Source organism: Sus scrofa, chromosome 18, assembly GCF_000003025.6.
Source record: "Sus scrofa isolate TJ Tabasco breed Duroc chromosome 18, Sscrofa11.1, whole genome shotgun sequence".
Classification (NCBI taxonomy): domain Eukaryota; kingdom Metazoa; phylum Chordata; class Mammalia; order Artiodactyla; family Suidae; genus Sus; species Sus scrofa.
Window position 1 is genome coordinate 9,493,529 of NC_010460.4, and position 13,668 is coordinate 9,507,196.

Genomic DNA, 13,668 nt, shown 5'->3' on the forward strand with positions numbered 1-13,668 from the left:
TACTCTCAGAATGAGCCAGTGTTAGGCCTTTTGAGAACTAATGAAATTACTTGGACTCTGGCTTTGTGCATTTGGGGAAAGAATGTCTAGACTCATTCATCTATTTAGAGAATATTTATTGAGCACCTACTACATGCCAGGCACTGCTCTCAGTGGTACAAATACAGAAGGAAACAAAACCAAGAGGGAAAAAGAGGCAATCAACAAATAGCTTATGGGAGTTCCCTTTGTGGCTCGGTGGTAATGAACCTGACCAATATCCATGAGCAGGCAGGTTTGATCCCTGGCCTCACTCAGTGGGTTAAGGATCCAGCATTGCTGTGGGCTGTGGTGTAGGCCAGCAGCTGCAGCTCTGATCCACCCCTAGCCTGGGAACTTCCATATGCCATGGGTGCGGCCCTAAAAAGACAGAACAAACCAAAAATAAAAGCAAATATCTTATATAATATCAGGTGGAGTTCAGCACACCTCCCTGTGGTCTCCCCGCATGGCCTGGGCTTCTCGGTCTGGCAGCTCGGCTCTGGAAGGAGGTCGCCAAGGGGAAGTGTTCCAAGAAGCAGGCAGCAGAGGCTCCCAGGGCAGTTAAGTGCCTGGGCCTGGACCAGCGCCCCTCCTGCCCTACTCTGTTGGTTAGAGCAGGGCCGGGGACCCCACATTCAGGGGCTGGAGGAAGAAGACCTGGGCACGGAGAGATGGCTGCGGTACCTTTGGAAAACAGTCGGCGCAGCAAGGGCATAGTCAGTGATGCGCGAGCAGGAAAGAGACGTGCTCTTTGGAGGGACGTCCTCTCTGATAAGGTCACCTTTGAGCACAGGCTCAAGGGGACGGAGGATGTCTGGGGAAGAGAGTTCTAGGCTGAGGATGGCAAGTGCAAAGGCCCTGAGGCAGGAGTGTGCTTGGCTTGGTGGGGAACAGAGGAGAGGTGGGAAGGGAGCTGTGGGCCCAGCACTTGGAAGGCTCAAGCAGTGTCTCCTCCTGGGAACCCAGTAGATGCCTGAAGGCTTTTAAATGGGTGGAGCATTTGCTGCAGCCCCTCTGGTGCCTCTACCCCCGCCGGCCCTGTGTCCTTGCTTTCCTGTCCTGACCCGGTGGTGCTCTCACCAGCAGCCTTGCCTTTTTCTCCTTGACTTCCATCAACCAATGAGGCCTTGTCATTTTTTAGAATTTTAATTTTTTATTGAAGTATAGTTGATTTACAATGTTGTGTTGATTTGTGCTGTACAGCGAAGTGATTGAGTTTATACGTACATACATACATTCTTCTCTCTATTCTTTTCCGAATGGTTCATCACAGGATATCGAAGGTAGTTCCCTGTGCTCTACAGCAGGAGCTGGTTGTTGGGATTAACACAGGTATGAGGCCTTGTCATTAAGTCACTCATCTCCACCCTGAAACCAGGTGCCAAGGTTGCCTGTGTGGCCTGTTGCTGCTCTGAGACAGGATGAGGGGCCCCAGGGCAGTTCGGGGTGTCTGTGTCATAGCCTTAGTGTCGCAGCTCTTGTACTTCTCAGGTCAGCCCGTCGGGGCCCCAGCCTGGAAAGAGGGCAATGGCCCAGAGCCAAGGGGCCCCAGGTGCCCTTTGCTGAGACTGCAGCCTGCCATGTGCCCTGCCCAGCTCTAGCCGGGCCCCTTCTGGGTTCGCAACTCTCAACCCACAACCCAACCCATGGGCAGGCCGCACCCTGCTCTGCACCATTGGTTCATCTGGAACCATGACTCCCCCCAGCCGGGCTCTGGACTCTTCTGGCTTCTCCATGGAGGGGCTGTCTGTCTAATTTGCCACCCGAAGATTAGCAGCTGGGAGAGTTTGCCGGGTGGGTAAGAGAGTCTGCCTGCCCAGGTTTAGTTTTATTTTTAAAAAGTCTTTTTGTTTTTATGGCTGCACCTGTGGCATATGGAAGTTCCCAGGCTAAGTGTCGAATCAGAGCTGCCGCTTGGGCCAAGGCCACAGCCGCAACAACATTAGATCTTAACTCACTGAGTGAGGCCTGGGATCAAGCCCTCATCCTCACAGAGACTATGTCGGGTTCTTAACTCTCTGAGCCACAACGGGAACTCCTGCCTGCCTGGTTTAGCTCTGGCTCTGCCACTCACTCACAGGGTTACCTTGGGCAGGTACTTTAATCATCCTGTCCTTTAATCCTTCAATGGCCTTTATGGCATCTTTAAAATATTAGAGGAGTTCCCATCATGGCTCAGTGGTTATTGAATCTGACTAGGAACCATGAGGCTGTGGGTTTGATCCCTGGCCTTGCTTGGTGGGTTAAGGATCCATTGTTGCCATCAGCTACAGTGTAGGTCGCAGACTCGGCTTGGATCCCGCGTTGCTGTGGCTGTGCTGTAGGCTGGCAGCTACAGCTCTGATTAGACCCCTAGCCTGGGAACCTCCATATGCTGTGGGTGTGGCCCTAGAGAGGCAAAATCAATCAATCAATCAATCAAATATGAGAAATAGGTCTTAAGGGGAGTTCCCGTCGTTGCACAGTGATTAATGAATCCGACTAGGAACCATGAGGTTGCGGGTTCGGTCCCTTCCCTTGCTCAGTGGGTTGACGATCTGGCGTTGCTGTGAGCTGTGGTGTAGGTCACAGACGTGGCTCGGATCCCCCGTTGCTGTGGCTCTGGTGTAGGCCGGTGGCTACAGCTCTGATTAGACCCCTAGCCTGGGAACCTCCATATGCTGCGAGAGCAGCCCAAGAAAATGGCAAAAAGACAAAAAAAAAAGAAAAAGAAAAGAAAGAAATAGGTCTTAAGAATGATCTGCCGTGTAGTTATTTCCATAGCCAGGCAACTCTTAGATCACCATCAACCTACCGAACTGTTCGTTTTTCAGAGACTTAGATATGGTCCCAAAGTGTCCCAGTGTGCTGTGAACTGCGGTGGCTTGCAGAATCAAAGTCACAGCCTGAATTCGATACAAGTTCGAGGTCTTGTAAGAGTTACCTAACCTTTCTGGGCTTGGGCTCTCAACAAGCAGTGCCGGATTCAAACACTGCTGATGTATTTCTCACCCAAGAAATTTCATATTTCACCCAGAGACCCATCCTCCCGAAGTGCAGTGGTGATGGGGAAGTGAGTACCCAGACCGCTCTTGTAACTGATGCCCGGGTGACACCCTCCCTTACATTCCACATGTGACAACAGACAGTGCAAACCATAGCAGTTCCTTCCTGTTTCGCCACCATTTGTCCACCCAGAGCCTCTTCTTCTTCTTCTTCTTCTTTTTTTTTGTCTTTTGTCATTTAAGGGATGCAGGAGGTTCCCAGGCTAGGGATGGAATTGGAGCTGTAGCTGCCAGCCTACACCACAGCTCACGGCAACGCCAGATCCTTAATCCACAGAGCGAGGCCAGGGGTTGAACCCGCAACCTCATGGTTCCTAGTTGGATTTGTTTCCACTGTGCCACGCAGGAACTCCAAGAGCCTCTTCTTTTTCTTTCAAGGAGACTGAGCTCTGCACTGGTGTGATTGAAGCCCCTCTGCGGGGCTGCTGTGGCACCCTTCCTGTGTCCCTTCTGAGCGATGTCTCCATTTTCTGGACTGTTGCTTCTCTGATTGCTGAGAATGGTTTTCACGCTCCAAGCAGAGGCCACAAAGAGAGCCCCCCTCCCTGTGCCCCTGTTTCTGCATCAGTAAAAGTGGGGTGTATAGTGGTTCTGACCTCACAGGTTGGCTGTGAGAACTCACTGGGTTCGTGCACACATATAAAGGGCTTGGAAGGGTGCCTGGCACATCATGGGTCTACACATTGGCTCTAATGGTTTTACTCTGTTAGAGGCTGTGACTCTGGACCAAGCTCTAGATCTTTCTATGCTGCTCCCCAGAGCCAGGTGCTGTGGCTGGACCCATCTCGAGGTCCCATGTCCACTGGGCCTCTCAGGTTACATCCCTGCCCCTTACCCTGTTGACCTACCATGCCGCCCCCAACCTGGACCTGCTCAGAGCACCCAGGGGGCAGGGTGTAAAGTTCATCTGGTGATGAAATTTAGCCAAGAGTCTATTGGAATTTCCAGGGGCTGGACCCTAGGAAGTGGCAGAGCTGAGAGACTGAGTCATCGATGGCTGGTGGGAAATCGAGGAAGCATGGAATCCCCAGAAGGGACAGGAAAAGGGAGCACCAGTCCCTCTGGAGGTGGGGGTGAAGATACGGGAGGGGTCACGGGGGCCCTCCTAGGGGCTCCCTACCCTCCTGGGTACGCTTGCAAGCATTCAGGATGCAGCCCACTTGCCCAGCCATCTTCCTGACAGGCGTCCAGTCTCTGCCCCAATCCAGGTGAGCCCCATGTCTTCCGAGCCATAGCCACTGTCCTCCAGAGGGGATCCGAGCATCCTCTGAGCTGGAGACCCTTTTGGACTATCTCATGGTGGAAGCCTTCATCTGGAAGTGGCAGTATTGCCCTTCCCTTATTCAGCTAGGTCTGTACTTGAAACCCAGATTTTCAAAACTCAACAGTTTTTTGGTTGGATATACAGATTTAGGTGGTAAACTATTTTTAAAAAATGATTAATGCAAAAATCAGCGTCTTTGTGGAGGGGATATGATGGAGGAGGGACGTATCAAGGTCTTGGTCGCATGTTGAGTTGTGCGCCCCCCGAAAGATATGTTCAGTCCTGGAGTTCCCATTGCGGTGCAGCGGAAAAGAATCCCGCTAGTAACCACGAAGACACAGGTTCGATCCCTGGCCTTGCTCAGCGGGTTAAGGATCTGGCGTTGCTGTGAGCTGGGGTATGGGTCGCAGACAAGGCTTAGAGCTGGCGTTTCTGTGGCTGGGGTATAGGCTGGCTGCTACAGCTCTTGTTCAACCCTTAGCTTGTGGACTGTCATATGCCGTGAGTATGGCCCTAAAAAGACAAAAAAAAAAAAAAGAAGAAGAAGAAGATAATATTCAGTCTTCACCCCTGTGCTCGTGAAGGTGACTTTATTTGGAAATCTGTCTTTGCAGACTTGATCAAGTTAAGATGGGTCACACTGACTGGATTAGGGTGGGGTGGGTCCTAAATCCAGTGACAATCTTTTTTTAGGGCCGCATCTACAGCATATGGAGGTTCCCAGGCTAGGGGTCTAGTCGGAACTAAATTAGCTGCCAGCCTACACCAACAGCCATAGCAATGTGGGATCCAAGCCGTGTCCGTGACCTACACCACAGCTCATGGCAACGCCGGATCCTTAACCCACTGAGCAAGGCAGGGATTGAACCTGCAAGCTCATGGTTCCTAGTTGGATGTGTTTCCACTGAGCCACGATGGTAACTCCAGTGATAAGAGAACAAAGAGGGAAGAAGGCCGATGACCACAGAAGCAGAGATGGGAGGGAGGCAGCTACAAGGAGCCAAGGAAGGCCAGGGATTGCTGGGAGCTGCCAGGCGCTGGGAATAGGCGGAGAGAGACTGTGCTCAAGAGCCTTTAGACACCTTGACTCAGACTTCTAGCCCCCAGCATTGAGAGAAGGCATTTCCCTCGTGTGAGCCACTTCATCTGTTAGCTTTTTTTTTTTTTTTTTTTTTTTTTTGCAGCATATTGATGTTCCCAGGCTAGGGGTTGAATTGGGGCTACAAGTGCCAGTCTACACCACAATCACAGCAACGCGGGATCCGAGCCGCATTTGTGACCTACACCACAGCTCACGGCGACGCCAGGTCCTTAACCCACTGAGCAAGGCCAGGGATCGAACCTGCCTTGATGAATACTAGCAGGGATCGAACATGAATACTAGCTGGGGCTGTTACCACAGAGCCACAATGGGAATTCCGAACCACTTAATCTGTTATAGCAGCCAGGGGAAAGTAATAAAGCCCCAAAGTCTTACTCATGTTATATTTTGCCTTTTTTTTTAGTGTTTTTTATTTTATTTATTGTTTATTAAAGTTAGTTGATTTACACTATTGTGCCACTTTCTGCTGTACAGCAAAGGGACATTCTTTTTCTCGTACTTTCTCCCATCCTGTTCTGGCCCAAGAGACCAGATATAGTTCCCTGCGCTGTACAGCAGGACCTCTTTGCTTATCTATTCTAAATTTGCATCTACCAACCCCAAACTCCTAGTCTATCCCACTCCCTCCCTAATGTTATATTTCTTTTTTTTCTCTCTTTTCTTTTTTTTGGGGGGCCCTACCTGTGGCATATGGCAGTTCCCAGGCTAGGGGTCGAATCGGAGCTGCAGCCACCGTCCTACACCACAGCTCACGGCAACGGTGAATCCTTAACCCACTGAGCAAGGCCAGCAATCAAACCCACATCCTTGTGGATACTAGTCTGGTTTGTTACCACTGAGCCACAACGGGAACTCCTTAATGTTATATTTCTTAACTTTGGTTATGAGTACTAAGTGGTTGGCTTTAGTATTGTTTTTAGATTGTGGATATGTGATTTCACCTTAACAAAAATAAGAATATTTAACAGCAGAAATGGAGCATCTAGCAAGGGTCTGGGCCTTGAAGATGCATTCAGGCTGGGCACACATGGCCGTGGGTTTGCTGTTCATGCCAGGATCATGTCGGATCTGTGGTGGGGGGATGCAGGAGGGGACTCTCCGGTTGAGCTTGAACGTCATAGCTCATAGGATATAGTGCAAGGCAGGGGGGCGGTGGAAGCTTCTCATCTTATGTGTGAATGTATTTCATGTGATCACGGGCCAGACATCACCCCAGCGGGTGCCACGTGACCATGAAGATGCAATGACCCCCCCCCCCGGGAGCAGCAGGCTGTGCCCGCACTCAGGAGGGTCGTAGACGAGGTAGCTGAGCCCTACCCACCTCAGAGCAGCTGAGCAGCCCCACCACCTCCAGGAGGCTCATGACAACCCAAGGCCTTGCCTGACTTTCTGTTGATGGCCCCTTCGAGCTTCCAGGAGGAAGGCCTCATTATGGGCCAGAGGGAGCCCCCTCAAGAAACGGAAATAGAGGAGCCAGTGGTGGCAGAGAGCAGCCCCACCCACCCCTGGTGTCACGGAACATCCTCCGACAGGCCTCGTTCAGCACTCGTTGGCTTCACGAGAATTGCCCTCTGAAGGCTCCTCTTCCTTGTGCTCAGCCAGAGGTATCAGGGCTGTGGGATTTCTTGATGATTTTTTTTTTCTCCGCTTGGTTCCCGGCCTCGTAATTAGAGGAGATAACAGCCATCCCAGCAATTCTCCATAAGTGTATATTATTTTAGCTGGGAAAAAAAATTGTTAAAGGATGAGAAAGTGAATGGTGAATACCTTACGGAACTGTCCCAAACGCAGAGATGCTGGTTCTGAGTGTAAAAACGCGCTCTGAAAAGTGGAGAGAGATGGGAGAACGTCACTTGATACCTCTCTTAAAACTGTGTTAAGTTCTGTTTAATGGATATTCTGGGAACAGGATATAATTCCTTCCAAAGCTGGGCTGCCCTTGCAGCTGAAACCAAGTTGTAAAACTGGGCTGTAGAAAGCTTAGCAAGGAGACCAATCACACGGTCATTTCTGAAGATCGGTGGGAGGGGCACTTGGAATGATTTAAACGCTGGCTGCCGAGGAAACCGACGATTGGAAAAATAACATCTCGGGGCCTTTTTATATGGCCCACTGGTATCGTGATGCAATGTGCTTATTTTCCTGACTCTCTGTTTTTGTCACAGGAAAAGGAAGAAGCGAGGGAATCAGAGGAGTGATCAGACGCCTAATCACCAGTACTTCTCTCAGATAAATTATAAACAGGCAGTTAAAAAGTTCTCTTGCTCCAGCAAAGAAACAAAGCAGCCTTTAAACATTTTGGATGTCGACATGCCCTAATTTCAAAAGCACCAGAGCTGTGTTTAACCCCAAAGATAATCTCTTTCTCCAAGAAATGATTAAGCAGTGTGGTTTTTTTTTTGTTGTTTGTTTGTTTTGCTTTTTGCTTTTTATTGCCGCACTAGTGACCTATGGAAGTTCTCAGGCTAGGGGACAAATTGGAGCTACAGCTGACGGCCACAGCCACAGCAACTCAGGATCTAAGCCGTGTCTGCGACCTACACCACAGCTCATGTTCAGTGCCAGATCCCCAACCCACTGAGTGAGGCCAGGGATCAAACCCGAATCCTCATGGCTACCAGTTGGGTTTAAGAACTGCTGAGCCATAATGGGAACTCTTAAAATTTTTTAAAAAGAGAAAGAGAGAGGTGGGATCCTCAAAACAGGGATTTGGGTACCCAACGCTGGAGATGTAAAAGGAGGACCTAGGCCAACAGCAGAGCAGTCAGCTCAGAGTGCGGGAGGAAGGAGGGCTTCCGGAAAGAAGAAATAGAACTGGTGTGCTTGAGCATGTGGAAAACGTCATAGAAAGGCCTTTGGCAGAGATGTTAAAGCTTTTAGAGAATACTAATGACAAGTAACAGCGAGTAAAATGAATAAAAAATGAAGCCATCATGAACTTTAGGAATGCTGGAAGGTGGTACAAGAATGGAGCTAACTATTGCTTGCTAGGCTCAGCATTGAAAGAACCTGAATCATTTTTTCTTTCTTTCTTTTCTTTTCTTTCTTTTTTTTTTTTTTTTTTTTGCTTTTTAGGGCCGAACTCATGGCATGTGGGAGTTCCCAGGTTAGGGGTTGAATCAGAGCTACAACTGCCGGCCTACACCACAGCCACAGCCACGCCAGATCCTTAACCCACTGAGCAAGGCAGGGGATTGAACCCACATCTTCATGGATCCTAGTCGGGTTCGTTACAGCTGAGCCATGACAGGAACTCCTTGAATCATCATTATAATGTGAATACCAACTATTTGTTTATTCAGAAAGTGTACTGAAACTATGTTGGCATGATAGGGGAGAGGAAGCTATGGATGTACTTACTTGCGGGAGAGTTAGGTCCTGGCCTACCAAAGGCGGTGGAGAATGCCTAAAAATGACCAACTAGAAAATAGCAGTAGAAGCAGAGTATTTTTTTTTTTTTTGGTCTTTTTTTGCTATTTCTTTGGGCCGCTCCCACGGCATATGGAGGTTCCCAGGCTAGGGGTCGAATCGGAGCTGTAGCCGCCAGCCTACGCCAGAGCCACAGCAACGCGGGATCCGAGCCGCGTCTGCAACCTACACCACAGCTCACGGCAACGCCGGATCGTTAACCCACTGAGCAAGGGCAGGGACCGAACCCGCAACCTCATGGTTCCTAGTCGGATTCGTTAACCACTGCGCCACGACGGGAACTCCAGAGTATTCTTAAATATGGAGATAAATACCAGAGAAAACAGCTTGGGAGGATTGCCACTGGCTGCCTCAAGTGGATCCTGGTGTTGAGAAAGGGCAGGGAAGTGCTGATTTTCATTAACAACTTAGGTGTACAGACACACACACAACTATACATACATTTATTAAAAATAAATTAGAAAACATGATGATGCCTTAAAAAGGACATATATTATTAAGTGCTGGTGAGATGTGTATAATCTCAAACTCTGCTAGTGAAGTATAAATTGGCACAGTCTTTTTGGAAGAGCCACTTGGCAGCATCTAATGCAATTTTACATGTACCCTCCCTCTGATCTAGCTGCCATATTTGGCCTTCTCTTTTTTTTTGTCTTTGGAGGGCTGCACCCACGGCATCTGGAGGTTCCCAGGCTAGGGGTCCAATCGGAGCTGTTGCTGCCGGCCTACGCCACAGCCTCAGCAACGCCAGCTTGGAGCTGCGTCGGTGACCCACACCACAGCTCACGGCAACGCCAGATCCTTCACCCACTGAGTGAGGTCAGGGATCGGGAAGCTGGGTCCTCATGGATGCCAGTCAGATTCGTTTCCTCTGAGCCATGACGGGAACTTCCACGCGTGGCCTTTATCCTCAGAGAAACACTCGCACGTGTGCTCAGGGCAGCCCGCCCCAAGGCTGTTCCTAGAGCATGTTTATAAGGTAGAAAGGACAGCGCTGTAAACATCTAATGAAAGGAGAACGGCAGCACCACACAGAACAGAAGGCATAGATAGCCCGGAAGCACGCAAAAAGATGCTACCTCATACTATACAAATGACAATTTAAGGTACAATCAAGGTGGGGGTTTTTTGCCTATCAATTTGGCAAAATGTGGTAATATTTTGTTGATGTGCTGGTAAAGCCATGGCAACAAAGACGGTCTCAAATAGTGTTGATGGGAGGGCACATGGGTTCAATCTCTACAGAGAGCAATATCCCTCAAAATGACAAAGGCACATACTCTTTGACTCAGAAATCCCATTTCTAGTAATTCATCTAACTGATAAGTAAATCGACTAATATATATATACACACACACAAAGATATTTGCTGTAATACTGTCGATATAAGCAAAAGTTTGGAAACAACCGATAGGGGACGGATTAAATTTCTGCTTATTTAACACAACACTCTGCGTTGTGAAGCTAAGGAGCAGTGGGCTTGCGGGGCGGACAGGATTGGGAGGATTTGCCTTTATTTCACTGTATGGCATTTCATCCTGTGTTCTTAGGACAAAATGCTGTACCATGAAATAAACCTGTTCTGCGCCTTGGTTTCCTCATCTCTGAAAAGGAGATGGGGATTCCACCCCCCCAAGGTCACGGTGAGGCTTATGTGAGCTGATCCACATAAGATGCTTAGATCAGAGCCTGGCGTAGAGCCAGCACTGTATAAACTTACTGTCCAGGGTACCCCATGTCAGGTGGGGGAGCGTGTGTTCATCGGGCGTGGGAGAGGGGCTCTGGCCGTCACAGTTCAAGCTGCTTGGAAACAGGTTATATCAGAAAAGTCAAATCATGGAGTTCCCTGGTGGCTCAGTGGGTTGAGGATCTGGTGGTGTCACTGCTATGGCTCAGACTGCTGTTGGGATGCAGGTTTAAGGGCCTAGGAACTTCTGCATCGCATGGGTATGGCAAGAAAGAAAGACAGAAAAAAGAAAAGAAAAAAGGAAGAGAAGACAGAAAGAGAAAGGAAGAAAGGGAGAGAGGGAGAAAGAAAAGTCAAACGGGCGTGCCACAGAGATGGATCCCCAGCCAAGACAAACAGGACCACGGGCAGGGCTGGCAGCCGTGGGTGCTGGTCCACACCTTGTGGGGATCTGGGCTAGGCCTGCGTGCTTTCATCAGTGGTGTGGGGCAGTGGGAGCTCTTTCCCAAGGCCTGTACTGACCACGGCGAGGGTGAACACCGCAACTGGGCCAGCTCCTCCCCCAAGCCCTTAGCTGACCAGCCGATGGTTAAGGTCGGCAGGAGAAAGAACAGGAAAGGACAGAAAGAGCTCTTCCGGGAGCCCCTCACACTTCCGCCCACATTGCATTGGCTAAAACCTGGTCGGAAAGCCGCATCTTGCTGAAAGGGAAGTTGAGCAATGAGTCTTTGCGCTGACAGCACAGGCGCCTGAGTAGATTCAATGGATGATGAAAAGCTTCTGGAACTAGACGGTGGGGATGGTTACACAGCCTTGCGAATGTACTCAATACTGAACTACACACTTTAAAAATGTGAATTTGTCATAAGAATTTTACCACAATTTTTGTTTCTTTTCTTTTTTGGCTGCCCTGTAGCGTATGGAGTTCCTGGGCTAGGGATCAGATCCAAGCTGCAGTTGTGACCTATGCCACAGCTGTGGCAATGCTGGATCCTTTAACCCGCTGTGCCAGGACCTGGGATCAAACCTGTATCCTGGTGCTACAGTGATGCCGCTGATCCCATTGTGTCACAGCAGGAACTCCTACCACAATTTTTAAAAATTGGGACTTCTGGGAGTTCCTGTCATGGCTCAGCGGTTAAAGAACCTGACTAGTATCCTTGAATGCTCAGGTTCCATCCTTGGCCTTGCTCAGTGGGTTAAGGATCTGGCGTTGCGGTGGCTGTGGTGTAGGCTAGCAGCTGTGGCTCTGATTCGACCCCTAGCCTGGGAACTTCCATATGCTGCAGGTGTGGCCCTAAAAAAAAACAAAAGACAAAATAAAAATTGGGGCTATTACTAAGGAATAAGATGAAATCGAGGAGTTCTCTTGTGGCACAGCTGGTTAAGGAGTAGGTGTTGTCACTGCAGCAACTTGGGTTGCTGCTGTGGTACAGGTTTGATCCCTGGCCTGGGAATTTCCACATGTTGCAGGCGTGCTCCCCGCACCGCCCCCAAAAAGATGAAAATGGGTATTGGCACCTAGCAGCCTTACTGTACTGGCTTTTTTTTTTCCTTTTTTTTGCTTTTTAGGGCAGACTTGGCTCAGATCTGATGTCGCTGTGGCTATATGGAGGTTCCCAGGCTAAGGTCCAATCAGTGCCAGCCTACACCACAGCCACAGCAACTTCAGATCTGAGCCGAGTCTGCGACCTACACCACAGCTCACGACAACGCCAGATCCTTAAACTGCTGATCAAGGCCAGGGATCGAACTTGCAACCTCATGGTTCCTAGTCGGATTCCTTTCTGCTGCACCACAAAGGGAAGTCCTGTACTGGCTTTTTAACTGCAATCACTTAATCACAGTAGGGCTGCATGGCAGCAGGGGCCGGGGACGAGGGCATGGGATTGGACGGCCTGGGTCACGTGCATACCCTATAGTAGGGGCGGGGTCTGTGTCTGGGACAAGAGGGGCGCTGTAGAAAAATGCAGCAGCGGTGCTGCCACTTAGTCATGGGGTTTAGCCACCATCTTAAGGTAGCAGTTAGCTGGAGCTGTCATTCACCTTCCCCAAATCACGAATATTGCCCATTGCTTTTCCCAACAGTCAGACTCAGCCAGGTGTTTACTTTTGGACCTGACCTGTTGGCTCTTTGTAAGCCACACCCCACCCCGAGCATTGCTGTCTCCGGGGCCGTCAGGGGAAGTTTTGTGCAGATGGGGTGCATTTCCTCTGCACCCCAAAAATGAAGGGAGTTGTTTCCCAACTTTCCTGACATGTTACCTGGGAAAGAAAGGGGTGAGTGTAACTCGGAGCCCTAAGGGGATGTGACTAGAAAGTGGCTTAGCCACCTCCAGAGGCTGGAGCTCTGCCCAGTGCCTGAGTCAGGAGCAGGGCAGGGACCAGAGAAAAGGAAAGAGTTCAGTCTGCCCAGGTCTGGGAATTTCTTTGTGGCTTAGTGGTAACGAACCAGACTAGCATCCATGAGGACACAGGTTTGATCCCTGGCCTCGATCAGTGGGTTGGGTCCTGGCATTGCCCATGAGCTGTGGTATAGACCGCAGACGTGCTGTGGCTGTGTCGTAGGCAGGTGGTTACAATTCAACCCCTAGCCTGGAAATTTGCATGTGCCGTGGGCGCAGCCCTCGAAAGAAAAAAGTCTGCCCGTGTCTTTCCATGTGATGAAACCAGGGGGGAGGGTCTGCCAAGCACAGGTCAGGTTCAAAACAGGAAACCCCAGGGTAGTGATAAATGGACACTTCTCTGTAGATTTTGCATGGATCTCAAGGGAGAGTTCTGGAACTGATCTCATTCTGTTCTTTTTTTTTTTCTTTTTTACAAATCATGTTGAGGAAGAAATACACAATGAGCTCTCCAGGTTTGCCTGCAACACTAATCTCTTCCAGGTGCTGCAATTCTAAGGTAACAGGGAAACACAGCAGGAAGCTTCTAGGCACTTACTGGGAGGGGGGCAGGAAGAACATGGAGTCTGGGGAGAAGCAGAGCCAGGCCCTGCTGCCCTGAGTTCTCAGGAGCTCCGCAAACGCTTCTGGGAGCTCCGGCAGCTCCCGGTGTTGGTGTGGGTGGTGGGGGTGAGGTGGGACAGAAGAGCGAGTCTCCCCCAGCCACCTGGGAGCCT